The sequence below is a fragment of the Mus caroli genome, chromosome 11 (genome assembly GCF_900094665.2).
Source record: "Mus caroli chromosome 11, CAROLI_EIJ_v1.1, whole genome shotgun sequence".
Lineage (NCBI taxonomy): Eukaryota > Metazoa > Chordata > Mammalia > Rodentia > Muridae > Mus > Mus caroli.
Window position 1 is genome coordinate 75,800,624 of NC_034580.1, and position 23,271 is coordinate 75,823,894.

The window sequence follows — 23,271 nt, forward strand, 5'->3', positions numbered from 1 at the left end:
ACACCTGGGGGATGGTAGCAGCATCACACTGCTTGAATTCTGTACCCCGCAAATGGAAGAACCCCAGTCTCGCAGCAGCTATTGTTACTTGGGTTCACTGCCATTTGCAATCTAACTGACAGCATTAAGTATGGATTAGTGCTAGGGCCAGTGCATATTCATTAAGTCTGGCATGTTTATAAAATGTCCTTCTGCCTTCCCTCTTTTTCCCTCTCTCTCTCCCTTTCTCCCTCTCTCCCTTCTTTCCTCCCTTCTTTTCTTCAAGGTCTCACATTCCAGGTCTGGAACTTGCTATGTAGCAGAGAAAGGCCTTATGCTTCAGATTCTCCTGCTTTCTACCTCTCAAGTACTAGGATTCTGGCGTATGCTACCATGCCTGGCTTGTGTGGTGCTGGGGGTTGAACCCAAGGCTTCATGAGTACTAGAGAAACACTCTAATGAGCTATAGCCTGTGTGGTGGTTTGAATAGGAACCACCCTCATAGACTCGTGTGTTAGAATGGTTGGCAATAGGGAGTGGCACTATTAGGAGGTACTGGCAGATGTGGTCTTGTTGGAGGAAGTGTGCCACTGTGGGGCCGTGGTTTGAGGTCTCATTTTTTACTTTCCTTTTTCTTTCTTTCATTTTTTTTTTAAATGTATGAGTTGTTCCGTCTGTATGTACCCCTGTATGCCAGAAGAGGGCATCGGATCCTTTTATATATGGTTGTTAAGCCACCATTTGACTTCTGGAAATTGAACTCAGGACCTCTGGAAGAGCAGCTAGTTCTCTTAACCGCTGAGCCACCTCACTAGCCCAGAGATCTCCTATGCTTATGCTATGCCTACTGTGGCACACAGTCTTCTTTGGCTACCTTCTGATCAAAATGTAGAACTCTCAGCTCTTTCTCCAGCATCATGTCTGCCTGGATGCTGCCACGGTGATAATGAACTAAACTGTTACAGAATATTTGACCACATTTTGAATCCTAAGATTGTGAACTAGAAAACCCCGTTTCTTCTTGTGGTGTGCTCAGTCCTAGCACATACCTTTAACCCAAGAGCTTTCTGTAGACAAGAGCTAAATAAAGTCAAATGACTATAGGTCAAGAGGCAGAGCAAGCAACCAGTTGACAGGGAATGAGCATAAGAAAGTCCAGGAAAAAGGAAGGAGGGTTTTTGAATTGAAGGGTATTTAAGACAGCAAGGAGGAGGAGAAGGAACCATTTCTTTCTGGGACTTTGGTGGAGTAGGAAGGGCAGCTGGGTGCTTTCTCTGCCTATCAAGCTAGCTATGGCTTTCACCAGAGCCTCTAGTTCCTGAATCTTTATTTAGTAAACTGAATGTTTAAGATTTTGTTTAAAAAATAACCCTAAACCCCCTGAAACTGTAAGCCATCCCCAATGTTTTCCATTATAAGAGCTGCCTTGGTCATGGTGTCTCTTCACAGCTATGGAAATCCTAACTAAGACACCTTGTCAAACAAAACTTCCCAAGGCCTTAGAATAACTTCTCGTGCTTTGGGGAGTATGGGTAAACTTCCTTCTAGAGATCTGGCTCTAGAGGGTGGCTCTTAGACAAAGATGGGCTAAGTTCCATCAACTGTGCCCCTCTAGCAATAGAGGGACTGGCTTGTTAGGTTTGAAATGTGGGCCTCTACTCATTGTTCATCCAAACTCTAAGCTGGAGGGGGGGGGGGCTGGAGAAGCCTGAGAAAGTCAGGAAGTCTCAATGAGGCTGGCTGTTAATTCCTCTCTCTATTCCTGCTGTTCCTAATGGCATGTTTTGAGATTGATAATTTTTTCCCCTTAAGATGTTCTTCCCTTTGCTTTTAAAAATTAATCTTTTCATCACGAAACCATTTCAGAAATCAGACAAGAATTTTCAAAAAGCATAATTTACCCACCATTAAGTTGTATCAGATCTTAACATTATGTCATATCTGCATCAGATCTTGTTTAAAGAAATAAAACATTGCTAATATAATTGAATTGTATATCCTTCTCCCAGGCCTGCCCTCCTCCTCCTTCCTCCAAGGTAAGTATCGTCATGAATCTGTTGTTTATCACCCTATGCATGTTTAATATCGTTGTTCCATATTTATGTATCCATTAATACAATATAGCATCATTCAATAGGGTTTTAAATTTCAGGTATAAACTGGAACTTCTCTTTGAGTATTACATTGTATAAATATTCACACCATGCTCCCCACTTCCCTGTGGATGAGTGTTTGGCTGTTTCTCTCCCTTTTTTATGATCTGGATACTGCTGTGAGGAGTTCCTGTGGCTATCTTCTGGGGCATGCGTGTGTGTGTTTCTTTAGGGCAACTGCCAACAAACTATGGCCTCTAGAGAAAATTCTGGCTGCCAATTGTTCTTTTGTAAGGAGCCATGAATTGATGCGTTTGTATGTCTTTTAATGTTTTCATGTAGTGTGCACACATGCATTTCTGTCACTGCAGTGTACTTGAGCACTGTGAAGCAGGCAGCTCGCCCACCTTCTACTCTGTGGGTTCTGGGGATCCAACTCAAGTCTTCAGTCTTGGTCAGGCTTCATAACAGCTTCTTTACCAGCTGAGCCACTTCACCTGCCCTCTATGTCTTCTGTTTTTTCATCTAAGCTCTTAAAATTCTGATAAAAAAGGTATAAGACTTCCTGTAGACAAGTACATTCACATTGCCTTATCTTTATTCTTAGCTTCTAGCTGCAGAAGCTTTTCTTTCTTATTTTATGTGTGTGTGCACATGTGCACATGTGCGCAGAGGTTGACGTCAGATGGCTTTCTCTAATATTTTGAAAACTCTTTGTTACACTGATCTCTCTCTCTCTCTCTCTCTCTCTCTCTCTCTCTCTCTCTCTCTCTGTGTGTGTGTGTGTGTTGGTGGCTGGTGGTACAAGTGTGCCCTAATGCACCTGTGGAGGTCAGAGACAACTTTCAGAAACAACTCTCTCCTTCTACCACGAGAGTTCCAGGGATCTAACTGAAGCAGTCAATCTCGGCATCAAGTACCTTTATTTACTGAGCCATCTTGCTAGGATTTAGTTGCATTTGTGTATGTGGGGGTCGGGTGGGGAGAAGTGGAGAGAGAGAAAATAGATGTACATATGCTTTGTTTATGCAGTGGAGGTCAGAGGTCGGGTTTGGGGAGTGGATTCTCAGTGGTTAAAACGGTGTCTCTCTGCTTTCTATTGCTGTACTGTGCACCCCAGTATAGAGGAGCCCTGAGAGTTTCTGGGTGACTCTGCCATCTGTGCCTCCCATTTCTAGGAGGGTTGGGATTACAGATGTATGCCACCCCATCTGTCTTTTTTGGTGGGTTTGGGGATTAATTTGGATATTTAGGCTTACATGACACGTACTTTTACCCGCTGAGCCAATTCCCCAGTGTATCCACATTTGATTTTTGAAGCAGGCTCTTTCGCTGGACCTGGAGCTTGCCAATCTGGCTAGATTAGCTGCTAGCAAGCTCTAGGGATCCACCTTTCTCCACCTTCCCGGAGCTAGGAGGAGAGCAGCTGCACCCGGCTATTGTATGGGTGTTGGGGATTGTTCTTGGGTTCTCAGGCTTGCGCCATTGACACTTTACTGACTCAAGGCATCTCCCCCAGGTCCCCTCAGAGACTTCTTATCATGCAAACCAGAAACTCTAGCTATTAAACACCACTTCATGAAACACAGTGGGAAGGAATACTTTTGGGGTATGGTCAGCTTCTCCCCCCCCCAAAAGAAAGGTTTTAGCTGAAAACACAGGAAAGAAAGGATGCTTGATGGAAAGGGGAGAAACAGTTTCTGACAGTGCCAACACAGAGAGGAGTTAGACAGACAGACAGACAAACACATACACACAGCCACACACATTGAGAGACAGACGCAGACAGAGACACAAAGAGAGACAGACAGACACAGACAGACAGACACATACACACACAGACACACAGAGACAAACAGACACTCGCACAGACAGACACATGTGCACGCTCATGTGCACAGAGAGAGACTGACTTTGTAGATCTTGGAAAACTCCCTGTAGTCTTCAAGTATTTCTTAGCACACACAGGGAAACTACTAGAACTGAGGAAGACCATGTTGAAGAGTTTGGCAGAGCTCACATAGCATCAGAACTGGGTTCTCAGCAGCCAGAGAAGAAGGACCTCCTGTGGGAAGAGGAGGAAGCCCTGTTTGTGAAGCCGTGTGTGTGTGTGTGTGTGTGTGTGTAATTGACATGAGCTGGCCATCTCAAGAGTCCAAGCCCCAGACTCATGGGTACTGGCAAAGCCTCCCCGATGGGTGAGGTTCAGAGGACTGGCAAAGTCATCCTCCTGCCCATGTAGAGATGCCGAGAGTTACACTTGTGCATCTTAGCTCACTGCCTCCATATTTCCAGTCTGAAGACTACTCCCCTGCAGAGACAACTCCTTACCGAGATTAGCTAAACCTGTCTTCTTGATTCAGCTATATCCCATAAACCCTGCCTCCTTGATTCAGTATGCAATAACCCTGCCTCTCTGTCCCATAGTATATAACAAACCTGCTGAGCTTCTGGGGTGCTGCAGCTTCTCCAGCAGAGGCCCAGGCTGCCTGATCCCAAGTTCTCTCTCTGTGTATGTGTTTGCCCATACCTCACACTCCTACTCAGGGTTCCAGAACCCAAACTGTGCCAGGAATCTACAACTTCCCAATGCATTGATCAGAATCCACTTGAATTTTATCTAAATGGTGGCTAAACTAGCGTCAGACTAAAGGTTGTTCTGTACTTGCCTAACCACCTCAAAAACACACCTTAAAAACTCAAGTTGTTCTCAGTGATTTAATAAACCTCACTCAAAGTTTAAAACTACTTAAAGGAATATGAAAAACTGCTTTCTGTTGCTGTGATTAAACACTGACTAAAAACTAGCTTGAAGAAGAGGTTAAATAGGACCTCCTCAGGGCAGGAGTTGAAGGCAGGAACCTAGAGACCACCATGAAAAAGTGCTAATTATGGCTTACTTCAGGCTTGTGGTCAGTTATCTTTCTTATGCAGCCCAGAGCCACCTGCCTAGGGATGGTACCACCAACAGTGGGCCATGCCCTCTCCCATCAATTAACAATCAAGAAAATGTCCCACAGACATGCCCACAGAGCAATCTGGGAAGTGGTTTCTCCAGTGAGGTTCAGTCTTCCAGGTGTGTTCAGTTGACAACTGAGGCTAACTATGATAGTGTTCAAGATTATAAAACTCATGATTCAGCAAAACTGCCAGAAATGTAAAGAAGTGGAAACAGTAAAAGCCACAATGAAGAGGAAAAGCGATCAACAGAAACAGATCCAGAAATGTCACAGGCGATAGACACACTAGATAAGGACATTACAACAACCATAAGAAACTGACTTCATAAACCCGAGGTAGAAGAGATTATGAGCATGTTCCTGAGAGACCCCAGTAATATGAAACAGATCAAATCAAACTCGGAGAGAGATGAAAGGACAGGGGCTGCGCAAAGAGCAAATTAGACACAAGAAATAGATCTGTGAACTTGGAGAGATAGGAGATAGGGAACATTCAAACGAATCAAAACAGCTTCAATCAACTAGAGTTAGCATCAACATGAAAGGTGCGTGTGCGCGCGCACACACACACACGCACACACAGACTTACATACATACTCACACATTCACACACAGGCACACACACACATTCACGCACAGACACACACACTCTCATGCACTCACACATACACACACATACACATAGACACATACACATTCACACACACACACACACACAAGACCCTGAAAGAAAGAAGAAATGATGGCGGCGAGGGATAGAAGTATTAGGAAAATAGTAACTGAACCATTTTCAAACTTGGACAAAAGTCTATAAATCCTCAGACATGAGAATCTTGAGGAGGCACTGGAGAGATGACTTAATGGCTAAGAGTGCATACCGCTTTACAGAGGACCGAAGTTCAGTTCCCAGCACCCACACTAGTCAGCTCACAATGACCTATAACTCCAGTTCCAGGGGATCTGATGCCTTCTTCTGGCCTCTGTAGGTGCTTGTACCCACACAGATAATACCCACATATAGACAGACACATGCACACATATTAAAATAAAAAACTCAAGGAAACCCAAGCCAATATTGATTCTAATACCTGGCTATGCAGCTGTTGACAGGTTGTTACACCCTTCAGAGCTTATCTTATCAGTCATGATAATGACTGACATATCTCAAGCATTTGTTATGTTCCAGGTACTGATGAGAACTTCACAAACACCATGGAGTTATTGTGTCCATTTTAAATTGATGGATCATTGAAAGCTTAGGCAACTGAATGTTTCACGGGTAAGATACCCAGTATGTCCAGGACTCAAATCAGAGCCGCTACCCTATACTCTCTCTGCATCCATGGATGCTACAACGTTAGAAAAATGAGACATCACTAACTTGGCTTTGGTCAAAGGTAGAACATGAGATTCTAGATGAAAAATGCTAAAGATTAAAACACCAAAACCCAACTTCACATTCTTCTTTACCTCTGCCCTGTTGCCACTTAAGGTTTTTTGTTTGTTCGTTTTGTTTTTTGTTTTGGTTTGTTTTTTGTTTGTTTGTTTTTTTTTTCTATTTGACTGTATTAGGCACTTGATGTAGAGTCACACACATTTGCCCTTTTATGTCCAGCCTATTTCAGGAAGATCAATATCTTCAGGAGTTACCCACATTTATTCATCAGCAAAATTTCTTTCTAGAAGTGTCACCACACACACACACACACACACACACACACACTCACACACACACACATACTCACACACACACATCTCTGCCTCTGATATGCTGAGATTACAAATGTGAGCTACCATGGGTGATATAATTTCTTTCCTGTTTAAGGCTGGATAATATTCCATTGGGTGCATATACTGTGTTTTGCTTTTTCATTTCATCCACTGATGGATGGCTTTTGCATTTTAATGTAAACATTTTCTACAAATGTTAATGTAAACACTCTTATAAAATCTAAGACGGCTATTCGGTAGCATGTGAAAGTGTAATGAAACTCCCATTTCAGAGGCCATTAAAAAGTTTTGTTGGACCGTGGCCATTGGCATTCATTTAAGTGTTGTTTACCACTGCTTTCATCTAAAACAGTAGGATTAATTAAGTGGTTACAACAGAGACCACACAGTGCACAACGCTGGAAATATTTACTATTTGGACCTTTTCAGAAAAAAAAAAAAAAAAAAAAAAGAAAAAAAAAAAGGAGCACCATCTGCTCCCAGTTACATAATTACCTCGAGGTGTGAGAGCTGAACCTTAAGGAGGGTAACATTCAGCCTAGCTCAGTGTTGCGAATTCACTCTCCAAAGCCCGGGGGTCAACTAGCAATTGCAGCTTTGTAAAAATTTCCCAGAGGCTTTGTGTGTGTGTGTGTGTGTGTGCGCGCGCGCGCGTGCCGTGTGGGTGCATGTACACATACGTGTACGTGGAGACCAAAGCTCAGCCTTGGGTCATTGTTCTGGTACTGTTCACCTTGATTTTTTTTTTGGAGACAGTGTCTGTGTCCTTTACTGACTGGAACTCGCCTGTGCCTGTTCTGCCACACTAGAGTTGAGATTACAAGCACGTGCCATCGGGCCTGGAATCGTTTCACTTGGGCACTGGGGATCAAACTCAGTTTGTGTTTTTGTTTTTCTTTTTCTCGAAGAGAAAGGCAGGAACTGCTGAGGATAGGCAGGTCCAAAGGCATAAATGCATTTCAAGTCTTTGCTAGTGTTATGTAAAAAGTCTCTCTGGCAAATGCACAAGGAAGGCCTAAGCCAATGGCCCTGGAGGTGCCTCTGTCCACCATGAGGCCATGGTAAGAGTGGGGTGGGGTACTATCATCAGGAGGGAAGATTTGGAACCAGTCACTTTTCACAGATATCAACCTTTACCAGATATTTTTTTTTTTGAGAGAGAGAGAGAGGACAGAGAGAGAGAAGAGAGAGTGGGGTAGAGAGGGAGGGAGAGAGAGGGAGGGAAAGAGGGAGAGGGAGAAAGGGAGAGATGGGGAGGGGAGGGGAGGGGAGGGGGAGGGACAGGGAGAGAAGGAGAGAGGGAGAGAGGGAGAGAGGGAGAGGTTTGTGCTAGGAATTGAACCTAGAGCCCCATGCTCGCCGGGCAGGTTCTCTAACCCTGAGCCGGCATCACTGTAAGTCCAGACCCTTTTCTTATTTTCTAGTGTAACAGAGACAAGAGTGACACTGCAGTGAGGGTGGAGCAGGCAGAATCCTGCCTGCTCAGCTTCCCTCTAGCTGCCTGCTAGCTTTCCTGTCCCGAAAGGCTCTACGATCCTCACCCAAGCTCCACTGACCGTAGTTTGATAGCAGCATCGTGTTCTCTTCTGGGAGGTACCAGAATGTTCTCCCTCCTACAGGATCCAAGGATGGGGACCAGAGACTCACCAGGAGGAGACCTCTAATCATCTCAGCATGGACCTCTCAGGGATGTGTATTAGTGGGTCAGGCTATGGCTCTCCTGTCAGGGGGAGACAGCTATTCATCACTATTGACTTCAGAAGGTCTCAGCCGTTCGTTTGAGGCAAACAGCCCGGTTGCAATTTGTACAGCTAAGCCAAGGGTGACCCTTACCTTACACAGTCACTCTTTTCTACTCTGTGTAGGCTGTCTGAGATGACTATGTACATGTGTAGAAAGCAAAGATATTATTCAGGTCTGAGGCTAGCCCATCTCTTGGGATCACTTATCTGTTATGTCTGGCTAAGACCAGGTTCAACCTATTGCCACAAGGACAGGGACAGCAGTGGAAACAAAAGATGGAAGGTCCCATTGCTAGCCCTGCTTGCTCTAGCTGTAGCCAGTTCTACCCAGAACCACTGGCTGTTCCATGGCCATGGCTAGATTTCTCATCAGATTTCCCCTACAATGTCCTTTATTTCTCAGATGAAGACTCATGTAGCCTAGGCTCGTCTTAAATTCCCGATCCTCCAGTCTTCTCCTGTTTTGGGGTGAAAGGCATACATCACCATTCTTGGATTTATGAGGTGCTGAGGTTCAAATCCAGGGCTTCCTATACATAGGCACATGCTTTACTGAGTTATATTCCCAGCACACCCCACCCATCACAACCTAGTACTGACTTTTTGTCTGTGGCATCTAATTAGATTAGTAATTTAGCAGAAGCTGTGCTGGGAGGTCACAGAAAGGCAGTGGTGCCCCCTTTCACTCCTAGAGGGCAAGTGATGGACTCACGGAAGCGGTGAGACACTTGTTATGTGCAAGGGCTGCCTGTTTCTCCGTTGTACTACAAAGGCTTGTTAGGGACCTACTATGGGCCCCCATTTGTGCTGGACAGTAAGGAGAGTAACAGGTAAGGAACCAGGACTGGTCATCTGCTTTCTTGTTGACGCTTGGCCACATGATAGGCTTTCCAGCACAGGCTTCACATCCCCCTCCTGCTGAGCACCAGCGCCTTACAGATTCTGTGCAGTGAGCACTAGCCATTCTGTGCTGGGCTCCTGGCCGCTGGGTCCTTTTGTTGACAGTGCCCTGTGCTTGATTCACCTTCTGAACTAAGCCCTTCTAACCTTTGTGGCTGCCTTCCCAGGAGCCCAGCCCTGGAGCTGAACTCCTCCTCTCCCTATTGAACTCTGCCCTGACCTCTGACCCAGCTTGTTCTTGTCTTCTCATCCTGGACTCAAAGGAAGCTGGTGCTCTTTATGGTCAAACATGGTATTCAGATGATGTATTGAGATAGAGGTTGAAATATCTCCATTGCCTTCACATAGATTGGCTTCTGTCAATGATAACAAAACAAAACAAAACAAAACAAAAAAACCCAAAAAAAAAACAAGTAATAACTGGATGAGGAATAAGGATCGCTTTTTTTTCTTTTTGGAATGTTTGAAGAACCTGACTTGAGTGGGGGCTGCTGGCTTCTCTCATGTGGGTGCCTCTGTGTCTTTCACCTCATCTGCCCTCCTGTCTCTATCTCTTGTCCATTCTCCCAATATCTGGAACCACAGCTCAGCAGCTCTGGGCATGTTTGCAGGATGTTGCTTTTAAAGGAGCCCGTTCAGAGTGCAGGCCAGCTCTCCACGTAGGAGTGCCTTCGCTGGATCAGATCGGCATCTCAGAGCCTGGTGGAGTGGCTTAGTGTTAGTTCCTCCCCAGGATTATGCCTCCTGGTGTTTTGAATGGTGAGCTTTAGGCTTCTAGCCTTAGGAGCTGGCATTTCATAATGTTGAATCTTTGCATAGCTTAACTTATCTACATGCTTGTTGACCTTTAATCAATAAAAGATGGTCTTGGCTTAACTGTGGGACAGAATCTGTTTTATAAGACTACTTTCTTCACAGGGCTCTGGGGCAGGGAGCTTCTGTTCCCACTTTAAATGGTCAAGAACTATTTCTAACATCTCTTGGTAGATGTGTTCTTGTGGCTGTGGAGGAGGGATGGAGTAGCAACTGGAAAACATACTATATCTTGGTTGAGTATCCAAGGTTAACTTTTTAATTTTTAGTACATACAATGGTGTGTGTGTATGTGTGTGTGTGTGCATGTAGGTGGGGGATTATCAAGGCTAAAAATCATATTTTCTATGGAAGCATAATGGAATATGACAGTTTTTCTTGATTTCTCTTCGACATCATAAATAAGGATGCAGGTAAGTGTGAGCGGGACCCTCTCAGACTTTTAGATCATGACACTTATTAAGCACATACTGAATGCCTTATCTTGCTTGAAATCCGCAGGCCTCTATTTGGTCTGCCTTTGTATTGTCCATATTGACAACTATTAGAGAATGGAAAAGGAAGGAGCTGACCTCTGGTCAGACTTGGCCTAGATGCTCTAGCACCTCCCTGTTGAGGAGACAACAGTTGTTGAGATGATCCTTCCAGTGGAGTCTTTTTTGTTCCCTCTCTGTACTGGCCGGTTACAAAACACAAGCTGGAGTTATCACAGAGAAAGGAACCTCCCTTGAGGAAATGCCTCCATGAGACCCACCTGTAAGGCATTTTCTCAATTAGTGATCAAGGTGGGAAGGCCCAGCCCATTGTGGGTAGTGCCATCCCTGGGCTGGTGGTCCTGAGTTCTATAAGAAAGCAAGCTGAGCAAGCCAGGAGAAGCAAGCCAGTAAGCGGCATTCCTCCATGGCTTCTGCATCCACTCCTGCCTTTAAGTTCCTACCCTGTGTGAGTTCCTGTTCTGACTTCCTTTGGTGATGAACAGCAGTTTGGAAGTGTAAGCTGAATAAACCCTTTCCACCCCAACTTGCTTCTTGGTCTTGATGTTTTGTATAGGAACAGACATAATTTCCAATAATAATTCTCCTGAGGATGGATGAGCCATGAAAAGTAGCAGACCTGTGAGAATCCCTATGCCCAGATTCTTCTCACTTTACTAGGCTGCCTGCAAAGCCCAAGGTCCATCGACACTTTATGGAAAGTTCTAGAAAATGTGGTTTTCTAGCTCATAGCTCCCTCTGCCCAAGGGTTGTTGAATTGATGTATTTTTTAAGTGAATTAAAATTGATCTCTCTCTCTCTCTCCCAAGATCTTGCTATATAGCCCCAGCTGATCCTGAACGTGACCTCTTCCTTCCTCAGCCTCCTAGATGCAGGGATTACAGGCATGAACTACTATGTGTAAGACAATTTTATAATTGTTAGTTAACTTTTCCTCTCATACCATAGTAGGAACAATGAAGTAAGGATGTTCAGTCCTATTTTAGGGTTGAGGGAACGGAGGTGGGGATGCTTGTTTTGACTTGGGAGACTTAACACTGTACGCAAAAACTTCGAGAATGACAGGTCATTTAGATCATCAGGTCAAACCATCTTATCCTACTACTCAGGACACTAAATGTGGTCCAGAGTAATGAGGTGCCCTATCCAACACCACACAAGAGGTAGAGGCAGAGAGGGATCAAGGCTGAAGCTGTTCTATTCTGTGAGTGTTTCCACCTTGCAACTGATAGACGGAATATTTGCTGTGAGGGCTGACTGGTGTACCCTAGGGTGCAGTGTTCCTGATTGCTACTTGTCAAGGGCCAATAACTTCCCTTGCTCCAACTTATGATAAAAGTATTGTCAGACAGTGCCCTCATTCCTCGGGAAGACAAGTCATACCCCTACGGTTCCACTGACCACCATGCAACTGGAGCATAGCTCTTCCTTTGAAATTTGGGAGAAGATAACTTCGGATGTTGGGTGGATAACATTTTTCCTCCCCACCCCCACTCTGAGCACTGTAGGGGAGCTATGATCTCAGCCCAGGTTTCAGAGATGTTCAGGGGGAGGAGCCTGAGTTCAGATGGTAGAAAGCCAGGCCTCTCAAGGGCACACAGCATTATTCTCATTTTGCAGATGAAGCACAAAATTTTGGAGGTTGAATTTTGTGGTCATGTCTGACTTTTCTTCCACACACCGGTAGCATCCCCGTAGAGAATTCACTCCCACTGCCCTTCAGTTTGCACTCAGGCCTGTGAGGAATAGAGAGAGCTTCTGTTAGGTACTCTGTTAATTACAAGAGGATTATAAGGATAACACAGTTATGTCCTAGAACATTCCATCTGGACCCATGATGGCTCTTACTTCTATGGGCCCTAGAGACACTCACTTTTCCCTTAGGGATCTTTACCCTCATGCTTAGAAGGTCATGTTTCTGTCCTCACACTCTCTGAATTATATCCATAGAAAACAGATTTTTCACTGACCAACCCAGTTTTTCTATATGCCAATCTGGTGAAATAAACAAGGGAAACAAAGGTCATATTTAATTTATTTATATTTATGTGTATGTATCTCTGTGTATATGCCACATGTGTAGGGTACTGGCAGAGTCCAGAAGAGGCTGTTAGATCCCATGGAGTTGGACTCACAGGTGGCTGTGAGCTTCCTGATGTGGGTTTCAGGAACCAAACTGGAGTTCTCTACAAGAACAGTATTCGCTCTTAATCTCTGAACTATCTCTCCAGCCCTAGACTGTATTTATTTTAATTTTAAAAAAAGACAACAGTGTTATTGTATTCGAATAGGAACAGAGATTTTTATAATACAGATAAACTTGTTTTACAGACAGAAAGAATGAAAATAAGAATGACCTTTAACCACTGAGATGCTAATGCCCTGACCCTTTTGATGAACAAAGGCATGGAAGCCGGTTCTGACCCCTTATCCTAAAGTCTATCATGAACAAAACGAGATGGACCCCAAGTGAAGAATCACTGGGCATGGGTGTGGTCTCAATCTTCTCTTAGGGTCTGAGTCCCTGTTTTCCTGTGTATTAGGAGAGTGCCCCGTTGTGGTACAAACCTCAAGTTCTACCGATATGAAATGTTTTTGTGGCTCAAAGAAGGGGTGAAGAGGCTTGGGAACAACTCCAAAGTCAACTTACTAAGGGAGTATTTAGAAACTGGGGCTGCTGGTGCAGACCTGTAATTTGGGCTGCTCAAATTACGGAGAGGCTAAAGCAGAAAGATCCCAAGTTCAAGGCCAGTCTGGGTACTGAGACTTTGTCTCAAGTAAATCTTGTCTCAATAAAACAGAAAAAAAGATGAGGAGGGCTGGGGATGTGGCTCCGTGGTGGAGTCCTTGCCTACCATGTGTGAGACCCCAGGTTTAAGCCTAGAGCTGGAGCTGGGAACAACTACCCTGAGAATCACATCCTCGGAACCTTCCAAGTAGCGATGGCGGGTCTTTGGGCATTTAGCAGAAAGGGTTGGGTTTGGGAGTTAGGCATGGCTTGAAGTCACTGTTATGTTTCTAGCTTCCTCTAGGCTCATCTTATATGAAGCTAGAGTGAAAACACCTTCACTTCAGATTCACTTTAGGAGCAGGAGGAGGGAATGGGGGCTGGAGGAGAGATAGAGGATCAAAAGACAGAGCCTGACCATGAGAGCTCACGCGCTATGCTCCAGTCTCAACCTTCAGAGCAATGAGGAGCCAGCGGAGGCCATTAGACAAAAGTGACAAGAGAGTTTGTTTGTTGGAAAGATAACCATTGTCAGGGCTGACAATGAGGTGGAGGGACTCGACGAAGCTTTATGGCTATGGAGCTGGAAAGGGCAAGAAAGTTATCTTTGAGGGCAGAATTGACAGATTGTGGGCTGATGGAGGGGAGAAGGTGCAAGTGAGAAGACAATTTATATGTAGCTAGCTGTTTAAATGCTTCCCACAAACCCCACCTGATGCTCTCCACTATTTTATGAGCTAGATGTCATCATTATTATCATCTCCTATGTAGGAAAACTGCTGTCCAGAGGGGTTAAGCCACAGACACACAGCCAGAAGAGCAGGACGCCTTAGCTAACTCTGGCCATATCAATAGGACCACACTATGTCCCACGATTCAGTGTGCAGCGAGTGCCAGAGGGGGAGGGAGTCTTGGTCCAGTGTTAGATGTGTACTGGGCATCCAGGTTGTGCAATCTCCCAGTTGCTAGGAGTCTCTGATAATTAGAGTCTGCAGGTTGCTAGGTAACCTGAGTTGCTAAGAGTTTCCGTTTATTATAGGTCTTGGGCTGTGAGAAGCCCCAGGTTATTCAGATTTTCAGTCTACGAACAGCTTCATGCTTCTTGAAGGCTCCCAGCTGCTAGTGACATAAGCTTTTAGGGGCCCAAGGCTCTTCAGGCTCCCAGGAATCTGAAGTTATTGAGTTGGCAGTGAGTCTTTTGGTTGCTAGGAAGTAGAGGGTTTGAGAGGGCTCTGAGTTTGTGGACAGCTTCTAAAGGTGCCTCACTCTTCTGCACCACAAGCTGGTCAGGGTTCCCGAGTTACTAAGGGCACACACTCAGAATCACAGGTCTCCTGAGTACTGAGTGCTGGGCCAGCCAGGTCTCCTCTATTCAGCCGGGTTCTAGCCAGTCAGCCAGTGGAAGTGGAGCCGCGTGCTTCTCTCAAGGTGTTTCTAAAGTATTTATTTTGGGGTAGTTGATCATGCTCAGCTCCCATGACAGCATGGACCCAGCCTGATTCACAGATCCTGATTTATCCTACACAGAGCTCTATAGAATCACTGAGGTGCTGGTGTATAAAGTCCTTTAGAGCCAGAACTTGATTCTAAAGCTGCCTGATATTCAAACATGGCTTCTGTTTCTGTTGTCATTATTCATCTTCCAACGAGTCAACTGTTAAGATTATGATATCAGGTTTTGAACAATTCTGGAGTTGACAGACCCTTAAAACAGCTAAATTAGCCTGTGTTTTCCTTTTATAAGAAACCTTTTATTTCCCAATAGTTACTGACACATGGAGTTGTAAAAATATTGGAGATGCCACATTCCCTTCACTGTTTCCCTCAATGGGAAACGCTGCCTGGCCCCATTGGCCCCACTGGAATAGTGCAATCAGGACACGGACTTTACTACAGTGTGTTTGCTCACCAGCTCCGCCAAGTCACAGCACTGTCCTGTCCCAGCAAAGATCTGCCCTCTCACTGCTCTAGGGTTACCTACCTCTGAGACAGGTTTTTAAGTGCAATCTCTTAATCTCTCTTCAGAGCCTCTTCTGTGCATCATTCATTCATAAGTCAAGGAAATAAACAGGACACCAGCCTTGCCCTTGGCCAGCCAGTACACCTCAAATTATAGTGCAAGTGGTCACTCGAGTAGGGTTATGCTAAGTAGAGAGACACAAGGAACCAGGTTGGAGGCTTGAGGAGACAAAGCGGTGGGTGAACGCTCTCCGCAAACTTTGTAACGCTAGGCTGATGTTGAGTGAACGGAAATGGGTTTGGTATCTAGTGAGGAAAGATTACTACGGGAAGAAGGCTGTAACCTAGCCTTCCAGAACTCAAGGGGTGAGGTGAGCTTGGGGCTTGTGTAGGAGGCGTCGATAACTGGCGGCTTGGGCCCCATCCAAAGAGACTCGGGTGTTATTGGCTGGTGGGTGGAGCCCAGGAGTCAGTATCCTGCATCCATGGAGGACAGACAGGAAAGTACGGTGAGAAAGGCTTCTGGAAAATGTGAACCTGGAGGAAGTCGGTAGAAGATCTCGGCGAGGCTGTGGCCAAGGCTGTGAGCTTGCACTGCAGAACCAGGAAAGAAGAGCGATGAGCAGAACAGAGAAACAAAGAACCACTGAATCCGTGGTGGGACCCAGTTTGCCCTCGTAACTGTATCCTTTGAGCTGTTGTTGCTTCCGATGCCCATTTAAAAGTGAAAGTCAATAGGGAAATAACAAAACATATCATAAAATAAAATATGCTGAAAGAATACTCAATAAAAAGAAGCGATGAAACTGTAAAAACAGACGGCCGGTGCAGTAAAACCTGGAAGGAAAAAACCTCCAGCTGACAGAATCACCACCAAGGGCCAGGAGATAAAAGAACTGCTAGGGTGTGTGCACGCTTTCAGCTTGGTGGGCGTGTCCCTGCTCTGCGCAGCCTCAGCTTCGTCCCACCCTGGCAGGGAGATAAGATGATTATTTGCATTCAACAGAGGAAAATAAACTTTGGGGAGATGTAGTAAGTGGTTATAGCTGAGAGTGAATAGGACAGGGTAATGTCTCCTCCTCCCTGATGAGGAAATGGAAGTTAAGTTGTCAAGACTAACTCAAGGACAGGAACAGGACTTTGGATCCATTTTCCATTGCTCTGGGTTCTCAAAGTGTTTTTTTTTTTTCAGCGCGCGCATGCATGCGTGTGTGCATGCGTGTGTGTGTGTGTGTGTGTGTGTGTGTGTGTGTGGTGTATAGAAGGGTCAGAGGACAACCTCAGGGGTTCTTTTGAAACAGGGTCTCTTTGCTGATTCCCACCATATGCTGCAGACTAGATGGCCTTTGAGTAGCTGGGTATTCTCTGGTTCTAATTCCCATCAGTCTGAAAGAGTGCAGGGTTATAGATGCCGTGCTTGTGCTGGGGTCATCGATGCCTGTGTTACATGGTCAGCTTTAATGTGAGTTCTGGGAGTTTGAACTCAGATCCACACGCTTAGGGGCAGGCACTTTAAACCACTGAACCTTTTCCCTAGCCCTAGGCTCTAGGTTTTTGAACTTAAGTTCAGAGCTCCTCCTGCTGAATAAACGTTCAAGCTTGGATGTCTAGTAGAATCACCTGGCGAGCATTTAAAAAATACTTGTCCAACTAGACTTTTCTGTGAACAGCTATCTGAAAAAAAAAAAAATCTTGCCAGGCAGTAGTGGTGCATGCCTTTAATCCCAGCACTTGGTAGGCAGAGGCAGGNGGATTTCTGAGTTCAAGGCCAGCCTGGTCTTCAGAGTGAGTTCTAGGACAACCAGGGCTACACAGAGAAACCCTGTCTCAAAAAAGAAAAAGAGGAAAAAAAAATGCTCATTGTCACTAGTTAGCAGGGAAGTGCAATATAAAAAATCTTGGTGAAACCTCTTACATATCAGGTTGAGTTGTATCAAATACAACAAACATTGATGATGGGGAAAACTGAGAACACACAGTGGCAGTCTTGGAGGATACTTTGTTAATGGAGATAAGCCAGTCCACGTGCTCGAGACACCTAGAGGAATCCGATTCAGAGAGTCCAAGAGTGGAACAGGCCTGAGGGAGGGGTAATCTGGGAGTTACCAGGTAACAGGCATTAGGATTCAGTCAAGCAAGACGAATTGACTGTGCAAATCTGTACTATACAGAGGCACTGGTAATGTATTGTGCATTTACAATCCTGAGGGGACAGATTTCCTACTTTAAGTATTCTCATGGCCTTTTAAAACTTGACTTGTGGACTGAGCAGGTTGCATTTATATATCTACAACTCTAATATAAACAGTTAAATAAAAAGTGGCCATGAATTTGAGAGCGGGCAAAAGGGGGTACATGGGGGAGGGGAGAAAGGCAAGAGGAAAAAGGACATAATTATATTTTACCTTCAAAAAATAAAAAGTATTTAAAAACCAAGCTAAAGTTGTCATTGCTACTTAGCTACTGTATTTATTCTGAGATATACATCTGTGTGTATATCTATGCATCTCCCAGTCATTTATTATTATAATTAAAAAAAAAAAAAACAACAACACTGGTGGGACTGGGGAAATGGCTCAGTGGTAAGATCATTGGCTGCTCTACCCAGAGGACCAGGGTTCCACTCCCAGCACTGACATGGCACCCCCCAGTCATCTGGAACTCCAGTTCCAGGACATCTAACACCTTCTGGCCTTTGTGGGCACTTCACAAATGTGGGGTACAGACATATATGTGGGTCAAATATTCACACACATAATTTTAAAAAAAAGAGAGAAAGAAACATGGTGGTGGTGGTGGGGAAAGTTCAATGCTAACAGAGTTAGTTAGTCTGGGTTGGGCCAGGAAGATAAGGTAACCTTGGAACAGCTAAACACTTGTGACTTCCCTGTGTTTTCATAGTGATTGCTACGATCTCCTGAGCTACCAGCCCCAAGTCCTAAGCCCTTTATAAACAGTAAAATTTCATGTAATACCTTCTGTGTAAGGCAAGGATTATCACCTCCACTTGGGAACTGAGGAAAGAGAAGGCTTAAGCTCTTTTCTCTGGTCGGCACTGTTGCCCATGTGGGTGGGAGTGAGCTCAGGACCAAGGCTCTGTGCTATAGAGCAGGGTTAACAATGCCCCTCGGGCAGGTGCTCCACTGGGCACACGGGTGTCACAAGCTGCTCCTTTCATTTCTCTACTCTCAGGCTTTAGGGACAATAGTGTAACATTGGTCCTGGCTCTATGTAAACCGAGCAGTTGTCATCTAGACAGAGGAGAGAGTTGGTCTGTGGCTCAGTATTAAGGAAGATTTTTTTTTTTTTTTTTAAAGAGAGCTCAGTGGGTGAGAATGAGTTGGCAGGAAGCAGTGGGTTCATACAGTTGTATTTAGGAAGCTATGTCTGTCGGGAGGGCAGAATCATTCTTTGAAGTACTGTGTGTGTGTGTGTGTGTGTGTGTGTGCATGTGGGTGTGTGAGACAGATATGTGTATGACAAGTTTTTGTGTGTGAATGTATGTGGTGTGTGTGTATGGTGTGTGATGTGGTGTGTATGGTATGTATATAGTATGTGGTATGTGTGTGTATGAATGCATGTGAGTGTGTGAGATGGGTGTGTGTGTGTGGCTGTGGTGTGGTATGTGTTGTGGTGTGTATGTGTGTGTACAGTGTGTGTTGTGGTGTGTGTGGTGTATGTATACAGTGTGTGGTGTGTATGTGATGTGGTATGTATGTGTGTTGTGTGTGGTGGTTGTGGTGGTGGTCTGTGTGTATGTGTGTGTGTGTGTGTAAGCAGAGGTGGCCAGGAAGGGCTGGGATTGGATACCTTTGACATGGGCTGGGGTGGTATAGCACAGTTGGTATAGTGTTTACCTACCATGCATGAAGTTCTGAGTCTCTTTCCCAAACACAGCATAAATCTGTCATGGTGGCACATTCCTGTAATAGATCACCTTGGGAGGTAGGGGAAGATCAGAAGTCTCAAGTTGTCCTCGGATAGATAGTGATTTGAGGTCAGACTGAACTACCTAAGATTCTGAAAAAAAAAAAAAAAAACAAAAAAAACAAATCAAAAATGGAGAAATAGATACCTCTAAAATGCTCCTGCATCTTATGACTGAAGGGCACAGGTGATCTTGACGAAGTTCCGTGAGTGAGAGCTGGTTCTGGACGATGAGCTCACAGTGCCAGGAGCTGGTTCGGGACGATGAGCTCACAGGGCCAGGGAGTTCTAGAAGGGCTGAGGTCAACCTGAAGTCGAGTCTGATTTCTCCCGTGTTCTCTCAATGCCTCGTGCTGGGACACTGGCACGATTACAAAGGGTGTCCTGAACCGCATCAGGACTTGGAGCCACAGCCACCGCTGTCATCGTCCCCCACCGGTTCAGCTCTGGTAGGGAGGACTCCTGATCTGTGAGCCCCTCTCTCTCTGAGTCCTGGTGCTGTTAGCTAGAAAATATACCAAAGTAGTGATCAGAGATGGAGGGAAGGGTGGATCTTGTTCTAGGACAGAGACTGGAGTGGGGAAGAGAGGGAGGGAGGGAGGGAGAGAGAGGAAGAGGAATAGAGGGAGAGAGAAGGGGGAAGAGGGAGGGGGACAGAGAGAATAAATATGAATAAGAGCATTTGCTGGCAGGTCTGTGGTCTCTGAGTTACCACCAGATCCATTTCCTTAAACCTTTGGACCTGCTGTGAACTGCTCCGGATAAAGTTATCTTTAAGTTGCTTTACTCTGGAAAAAAACATAATATCACAAACACTCACTGGGTAGCAGTGAACTTGGTTTCCTCATCTATACATTGAGATATTAATCCCAGCTCTTTGAATGGTTAAGAGGATTAGATGAGCTTAAGTTAGGGAACACTCACAAAGCTCCTAGTCCTACAGCATTGAAGGACTCGGCAAAGGTAATAATTATCTCCCTCCTGGTACTTTGAGAAGGGCTCACACTCTGTGGCCATGACTTCAGTGTACTTGAGTTTAAGAAGTATCCATTGAACAACCTCTCTACACCAGCGGCTCCGTTTGCCTTTCAAGATATGAAGATAAATAGAACCAGGCCACTGTTCTGTGGAAGGTCACCTTGGCTGGGGGGCAGGGGGCTGATATATATTATAATCCAGTAAAGAGACAAAGTTACTCTACCTGTCTGGAGAGATGGTTCCTGCCAGGAAAGTCTCACCGGGGACTCAACCTTGGATGATCCTTGAGGCATCAATAGGAGCTGTCTGTGCAGAGGGAAGGGAGCTAAATTGCTTACACAGTAGGCATCTCCAGAAGAGTGACCAATGTAGTGTCCCAGAACAGAAGGTATAAGTGAGAGACAAGCTGGCTTTACTGGGTCATTAAGGAGCCTCTGGGCTGTGGTGGAGAGCAGTGAAGGGGGTGCTGTTGGAGAGTGCTACAGGACCAGGTCTTGCATGTCAATTCATTCTGGTGCATGTGAGAGATGGAGGCAGGAGAGTTTGTAAGAGGTCAAGACTAAATACAAGGAAACGGTAAGGGAAGGCTTGGCGGTGGTTTGAACTTAAGGAAAGATTGTGCTCTTGGAGGGAGGGATCAACAGGTCCTTGACATTAATTGACTCTGGGTGGATGGACGGTGTAGGCTGGAGAAGTCAAGGACAGCATCTGTATTCCTATCATCTTTGAGTAAGCAGGTGTTCTGGGATGTGCAGGGAAGCCAGAACCAAGAAGGGCAGAGTTTGGCGGGGACATTATCTCTTATATGAGTTTAGTTTGAGGTGACTGTGGTGTAGGAACTGACAAGAGGTGTTCGGGGCTCTTTTTCAGGAAAAGATGCTGCAAGAGATGCTGCATTTGCTGTTAACAGCAGGGGCATCCTAGGCCTTCCTGATGTGAAAGAGGAGGGTTCAGGGTAGAAACTGGAAAACATCTCAACATTTAAGACTGGGTCAGAATTGGGTTACGCAATGCAGGAAAAATAGGGAGGAGGGAGCCTGGATGAAGGGGGAACTGTGGGAACCAGCAAAACCCTGATTTCAACAGGGATGTGACTGGCAGGAGGAATGTCCCCAAGGTCCATCACCAGAGGTCTCAGGTGGGTGGTGGGGAAACTTGTGACTCCAGATTAGCAAACAAGGGAGAGCCAGGTATAGTGGTGCACACCTGTAATCCCAGCAACTCATGAAGCCAAGACTGGAAGATTATTAAGTCAGCTTGGGCAATTGGCAAGATCTTGTCTCAAAATAGAATGGACACGGAGACCAAAGGATCAGTGGTGTAGGACAGTGGTGGAGCTCTTCCTCAGCCTGTGAAAGACCTGGGATTTGATCTCCAAAACTAGGAAAGAGAAAAGAAAAGAAAAAAACAAACAAAAATTGCAACAAAACAAGAAGAAAAGAAGACAAGATGAAGGAACAGAGAAGCAGTGGTGAATCCCTCTCGGAAATTTGGATGAGAAGATCAGAAAAGGGAGATCAGTACAGACAAGGATAAGAAACAAGGAAAGGAAAGATAGTCTAGAAGCAGGGCCTCTAAGCCTGAGTGTTTGCCTGGAGTGAGGAGGAGCAGATAGAGATGAGGTCTGTGGATGCTGGGAGAGAAGGCATGCCAGACAGCAAGTCTGGGAAGGGAAGAACTGAGCTCAGAGGAAAGAGGAATGAGGTGGATGTGTTGCTGAATCCAGGTTGGGAAGCCTGTCACATGGAAAGCCAGTGTCCCAGAGAGGCATGTAAAGAAAAACAACCTGGAAGGAGACAGGCCAACATCTGCAGAAACCCCTTATGAGAATTCTGGGCCTGGGCAGTGGCGGTGCACGCCTTTAATCCCAGCACTCAGGAGGCAGAGGCAGGCAGATTTCTGAGTTTGAGGCCAGCGTGGTCTACAAAGTGAGTTCCAGGACAGCCAGGGCTACACAGAGAAACCCTGTCTTGAAAAACCAAAGAGGGAGGGAGGGAGAGAGAGAGAATGAATAATATTCTGGGGCTAGGGAATATTTATGAAGATTGGGGGTACGTTCAAAAATAAGCATTTCCCCAGGAGTGTGAGCCAGGCAGTCCTAATGTCTTAACCCTGACCAAGAACAATGATCTAGTGGAGTAGGGGTGGGGGAAGGGCTCCTCTTATCTTTGAGGCATGAAGGTCACATCCCGGGAACGGGTTAGGAAGCCGAGAATACAGCAAAATGGCACCTCTAACGGCAGCTGCTACACCCTGACCTTGTCCTTGCTCCTGAGGGCTGGTGATAGATAGAGTGTGGGAAGCTCCTGGCAAGTTTGAAGGTGGGATGGGGCTGAGGCAAGAAGGAAAAAAAACCCAACAACCTGCTTTCTTTGGTACCATAAGGGTGAGGTCACCTGAGAACTAAGAAGCCGGATACTTAAGGGGAGCAAGGAGGGTTCTGAAGCCCCTTTGATGGAGCCAAGAGAAAGACGATCAAAGACAAGCATTAGCATGGGTGCTAGTTCACCAGAGAAACAACGGCAAGTCTGCCTTTAATGCAGAGAGCCAATAGCTTTCCACTCATTTTCTCTCTTATTCTTTCAACCATCGTCTGAGGCAAGTACTATTAATTCCCGGCCATCTTAGGCATGAAGAAAAAGAGACGTGGAGAATGTCTTACACCTGAGACATAGGAAGGAGCAGAGGTGGTTGTCAAACCCATGTGTAGAACTAGGCCTTAGTCATTCTCCACATTTAGGGTAGGAGGCTGGAAAACAAGCCTCCTACCAATGTTTTCCTTTAATTTTTTTAATGAACAGAGCGTGAGCGTACCAAGTAGGAAGTTTCTTTCCGGCATTTTTATACATGCTTAGTTTGTGTTGATCTTCCCCTTCCACCTCTACTATTCCCTCCCCATTCCCCTCTCCCTCCCCCTACCCCCTCTCCCTCCCTCTTCCCCCTCCCTCCCTCTTCCTTCTCCCTCCC

At 45.5% G+C, this 23,271-nt stretch overlaps 1 protein-coding gene across 2 annotated transcripts in view; it reads left to right on the plus strand.

Moving 5' to 3' along the window:
* Nucleotides 1–14,598: 14,598 nt before the first annotated feature.
* The window catches only part of Spaca3 (sperm acrosome associated 3), a 14,051-nt gene continuing 5,378 nt past the window's right edge, over nucleotides 14,599–23,271 (plus strand). Inside the window, exon 1 of one of the 2 annotated variants that reach the window (XM_021177787.1) lies at nucleotides 14,599–14,629. The gene's annotated coding sequence lies outside the window, so the exon portion shown is untranslated. Of the gene's footprint in view, nucleotides 14,630–19,628; nucleotides 19,776–23,271 lie in introns of those variants that run through there. The other variant, XM_021177786.2, reaches the window with a different exon arrangement.